At 31.9% G+C, this 5,808-nt stretch overlaps 1 long non-coding RNA gene across 1 annotated transcript; it reads left to right on the plus strand.

Annotated features, from left to right (window-relative positions):
* The first annotated feature begins 612 nt into the window (after nucleotides 1-612).
* On the plus strand, nucleotides 613-3,917 carry LOC127726416 (uncharacterized). Its single transcript, XR_007993527.1, has 3 exons — nucleotides 613-1,285; nucleotides 2,475-2,584; nucleotides 3,456-3,917. It is a non-coding gene; the product is annotated as an uncharacterized LOC127726416 (long non-coding RNA).
* The last annotated feature ends 1,891 nt before the right edge of the window (nucleotides 3,918-5,808 follow it).

Raw genomic sequence — 5,808 nt, forward strand, 5'->3', positions numbered from 1 at the left:
TAACAACATTTAAAGTAAATATTTTCAAAATATCCAAAAAACATTCTGCAAAAAAATGTTTTACAGAAAATATAGTTTTGCTATTTGCATAAAATGTTTTATAACGTAAAATTAAAATGTTTTACATAAAACATCTGAAAAATATCAGCTAAATGTTTTCTATAAAATATTTTGACAAACACATTATTTAATAGTCTTACTGATATTTTATTCAACATTTTACGGATATAAAAATAACATTTTATTTAAACTTTATTCAAAACCCCACAAACAACGTTTTGTGGAATTAGCTCGTTTTTTTCAGGATAAGATATAGTACTACATTTCATATGCAATATCATGACAAGCAAGATACTATGGTTGAAATCCTTACTTGATATCTTGAAGATCCTTGAAGTCAGATTTTATTCCTTCTTATATTAAAATTCAAAAGAGTCAACATTAAATTAAGCAATAATGTATTAATAAACAATCACCTGTCTTTAATGTTTATTCATTTCGTTCGTGTATATTTTAGAAATTAAGAAATGAAAACTGTAACTGTACTAAGTTCAATTTTCGTATCGTTTATATGCCTTACGGAAAACCGACCTTTTCCGGAATCGACTTTTGTTTTATCACCGGAAATGATTTTGAAAGGAGTAGGTTCAGTAAGACCCCTTTTTGGCCCCAAAATATAGCAGTTTTACAAAATTGTTAAAATGTAAACTTTTAGCTATTCATTTGAAAGTAGAATACTTCTGTTACATACATATGGGCTGTTTTTGATAATACAATGCATATTTATCGGGTACTAGCATCATTAAGTCATGCTAAATTACTGAAATCTTCATAATTTTAGCATTTGAGTTAATTTTTAGATGGTTTCCGTCTTAAATGGACGTGGCCGCATTTGTGTTCATTCTTAATATTTAAATGTAAGTTGTATTTGATGATAATACATAACATATATAAAGGTTGAAGATGAACACGGATGCGGCCACTTTCATTTTTGACAAAAACCATCTGAAAAGTGACATATTATGGCATATTTGATAGATTTATAACATTTAAGCTTGAATATGAGCGTTTTTAATGACTAAATCAGTTCACATAAATAAATTGATTCTACTAAAGTAGACACTTAAATGTTTAAAAAGTGTCCAAAATCTTTCATTAGATGAACCTGAAATTTGGGGCCAAAAACGGCCCTTACCGGACCTACTCCTTTGAATTTCGAAACGAAGACAGGATATCAACAAAGAGAGCCAAGAAAATTGTTTGTTACGCGATATATACTCACTTGGTAAGAATGATTAATCTGTTAAGATGAAACTTGTTCATTCATTGTGTGTGTTCAATCATAATCGGAACCAAATTACATCTGTTTCTGGAGGTGCGGATCTGGTTTGAAAAAAAGGGGGCCCCTGCCCAAGGCAAGCAAATGTTTGGAGTGATACTTGTAAATAGTCTATACATTTATCTTATAAGTAGTCCATAAGGGGGTCGGGGCCCCTATATCCGCCACTGTTCAAGCAACTACGTACACCAATTATGAATTTGTTCATTGATATAAAAAAATTATAAGGATATGTGGCTTGTGTGTTTGATTGCCAATACACCTTATCGCTATTCGTCCGCCATTACTGGCCATGGACATCACAAAAGTTCCTGTGAAATGTTGACGTCATATTAGAAAATATTTGACACCACAATTGAAAGTAATACACCTTATCGCTATTTGTCCGCCATTACTGGACATCACACAACTGTCACAAGTTCCCTTAAAATTTTGACGTCATCATAAAAAATATCTGATGCCACAATGGAAAAGTGATTGTTGTTTGACGTCAAAAGTTCAAGCAGGATAGATTCTCGGGTCAAGCGGGAATAGCGATAAGGTGTATTATTGTATGACGTATGCTGACGTAAAAAGTTCAAGCAGGACAGATTTCCAAATACTAAAATAGATAAGGTGTATGAGACAGCTATCCACCAGAATTTAAATGACTTGGATAAAAGAAATTATAGTTCAGTGTACTGCTTTCAAAACTGAGAAAACCAATGCCATTTAGTCCACTTTGAAGCCTTGACAAACAAATGTTAAATTTTTCTCAACACAATTGAAACAAAACAACTAACTGCCTACATTAAATACACATTATGAAAAAGAAATTTCACAGACTTAAACCAACAACAACTATTGCAATAAGCATGACTCAATACCTTGTTTCCGAGGCACACAAACAAGTTACAATAACACTAATATAAGCACCATTTGAATATGGAGATTTTTTTTTCTAGTAAATTCAGTGTATGTATGTATTTGCAAAACAGTAAATTAAATTTCCCTTAACAGCTTAATGAACATTACAAAGACTATGTAAGACTTCAGTACAAGCAAGATAATATAAACTGTTGCTTAAAATTGTATTTATTGCTTCATACACACAATTACCATGATTACATACAATGTATCTTTTATTTTTTAACAGGAGCTAAAAGAAAGGCCACAAAGGACAAGTTCAATATGCAGGTTTACAATTTGGAAGTGGCGCAGGTTCTTTGGAATGTCTACAACCTTTCAGGAGAATTTTTTTTTGAAGTAAGATTTTCATACAGAATTACTGTTATTCCATATTTAATTCAAATATATTTAGCATAAACAATGCATTACATTCAAGATTAAGGGCATACAATACAGAAAAGATATCTGGATATTTGAATAAATTATTTTTTTTGTGACAAAATAGAAACAAGTTGTTTATTTAAATCAATCTTTTAGTCCAACAGTGTGCTTTCATAAACAACATATTTGCTTTCCTTTGAAGTATTTCAAATACATATAAACAACTCATTTAATGACATCTGTGTGTTTCTCGGAAGTTAAGTTATATTATTATCATCATTGCGAAAACAATGCGTAACACTTCGATAAGTTATTATGTGCCTATAGTATACTTCTAGGACTGTATCATATGCCCTTAGATACAAATGGCAAGTTATAAACTATGTCACTCTACAGAGTTTAACACTTAAAAAGGACAATAAGATGTTTAATGACGTTATGTAGCAGAGCTTTTAAAGGCCCCTAAATGATACAATGCATTTAATGAAAACCAAAAAAAAAACAAGAAAAACAACAGCCTGATTTATACAAAACAATAAAAGAAAAAAAATATGATAGACAACAATCAACGAGTATAATGAAATAAGACTCTTGACTGGACACATATCTAGTCTAAAGTTTTTTATGTGTTTTTTTTTTAATAACTAAATGAAGTTCAGCGTGGCATATTGCTCTCTCTCTTAACACGGTCAGCCATTTATCGTCCCCTTCCGACAGACTATCATTGTTATTTGTTTCAAAACTTTAAAGGGGAGGGGATGTATATCCTTCAGGCAACGTGAAATGTCTATAATAAAGGAATGTGCAAGAAGTTTATATATGAATGTAAGATTAATTTTTTTTTCAGAAGCATGGCACAGCAAGAAAAAGATATGACAGTACAAGACATTCCAAGTGATTTTGAATAAGACAATTGATTGACTTTTTCAGTGTATTCTTAAATAAATCAAATAGTTGATGTCAAATGGTGTTGATTATTGACTTAAGATGTAACCCTATTAGAAGTGTAGCGTTTTAGTTTAGAAAGAGAAGTTGTATTGAAAAATCTGAATTTGGGACACAAGTTTTAGTCAATGTAACTTGAACTTAAAAATGTGTATAATGTTTGCATAATGTCCAATGGCATATATGTCATGCATGTTCAGGTTGACATATGCATGATGTGTATAAGATAGGTAATAAAAGTTGAGAGTGAAAAACTAAACATTATACCATTGTGGTTGGAATGTGGGCTTTCTTGCACTGTCTGTTGTCTGTCCACCTATATTTGTCGGATTTTGTCCAACAAAATATTTTTTCATCACTGTTTTTCCCAAAACTGTTGATAAAGATGAGTTCATATTTAATGAACTGCTTGATAGTGATGAACTGTGATGTGTGAACATTTTTGTATCTGGCACCTGTTTCCTGTTTGCTTATACATTGTATTTCAAAATGTTGAATGTTCTCAATTTTTTCATTACTTTAATTAGTAATGCTGATGAACAGAATGACTTCATATTGGGTAAGTGGCTTGACCATGATGAGTTGTGTCTGACATTTTGGATGTGTCAAAATTTGTGGATACTTCTTGTTTTTAGAGACTTTGAATTGTGAATTTCATATGCTTAGCAAAACAACTTATTTATTCTTGTTTGTATATAGAATTAATCACTGTGTATAAATTAATTTATCTAATGATTTGTTATTTAAAAAAGCAGGAAACTCAATCAAAAGTACAGAAATTTTTATATTGATATGATCTAGATATCAACAAAAAACATCTTCTTAAAACATTTTGAAAACATTTTTTAGGCACAGCCTCACTTGCAAGAAAACATCCAAAAAACATTTTTATAACATTATTTGATGTTCATGATGTTTTTCAAACGTTAAGAAAATATTTCTAGAAAATGTTTTTTAAAAGATTATCAAAATGTTTTATACGCCATTTTTTTTCACATTATCATGATATTTCTTTACAACATTTTAATTATATTATGCAAATATTTTAGAAAATATATTAGAAAACTTTTTAGCGATATATATTCTACTATACATTTAATGTTTTTCTCACGTTTTTTTGTGATATTTTGATGACATTAGACACAACATTTTAAAAACATTTTAAAGATGTTTTTGTGTTTGCTGGGTTGGAGTAATTAGGACGACCTGATACCAAGGCCACCAATGGGTCTTCAACACAGCGAGAAAATCCCGCACCCGGAGGCGGACTTCAGCTGGCCCCTAAAACCCCATCCACCCTAACCCTAACCCAAATAATTCAGTCCCTCCCCGTAATCAATCTCTCCTACATGGGAGTAGTACTCGTAGATCAGCGGAATATAGGCCTAACGACTGAACTATTCGTGTTACCCTCACCCATGTTATTGTCAATTTCCACATACATAACGCAGAATATAAACACGTATTAAATTCGCGGATATCGCCGACGAACTGTATCAAAAATATTATGGAACACACAACATAATAATTGCAGGAGACCTAAATGAGGACTTAAACGACACTGCGACGACAAGCAAAAGAAACCGATATCTGAGGAACTTTAACAATTCAGGAAAAACCTTCATCAAGGCATCTGGAGTAGAATGTTCAGAACTTGACTATTTCCTACACACTTTCAAAGACCAGAAGCTATACACAAACAAAACGGTTCTACATTCATTAAGAATGAACGTATCAGATCATCATCCAATACAAATGACGATCGTGCTCGATTTCAGCAATGTCACACTAAAGCAAAGGAAGAGTAGCAACATCACCCCTAAAATAAAATGGGACAAAATGGACATGGACCTATAAAAAGCTATGGTCGATACATCATCAAAGGTGATATAGTTGAAAAACTATCCAATAATCAGATAGGACTGGAGGAATCTATTCAGACGACATGTGAGGTAATGGCTAACTCAGCCATTAAATGTTCTAGCATCAAATCCTTGTACAATGCAAAACCGAAACTCAAGGTATGGATACCTGCAATACAGGGCGCTCTTAAGGAGATGCGGAATAGTTACAATGCGTGGGTAAATTCTAGAAAACACGAAGATCTAAACGATGTCTTTTTCTTGGAAAAACGACGTACAAAACAACAATTCCGAAAGACAATCCGGGTAGAAATCGCAAAAAGAAAAGAGGAAGAAAAAGATCTGATCATGGAAACTAGAACCAGAAATATGAAACTATTCCATAAGCTAGTC

The sequence above is a fragment of the Mytilus californianus genome, unplaced genomic scaffold (genome assembly GCF_021869535.1).
Source record: "Mytilus californianus isolate M0D057914Y unplaced genomic scaffold, xbMytCali1.0.p SCAF_17, whole genome shotgun sequence".
Taxonomy (NCBI): Eukaryota; Metazoa; Mollusca; class Bivalvia; order Mytilida; family Mytilidae; genus Mytilus; species Mytilus californianus.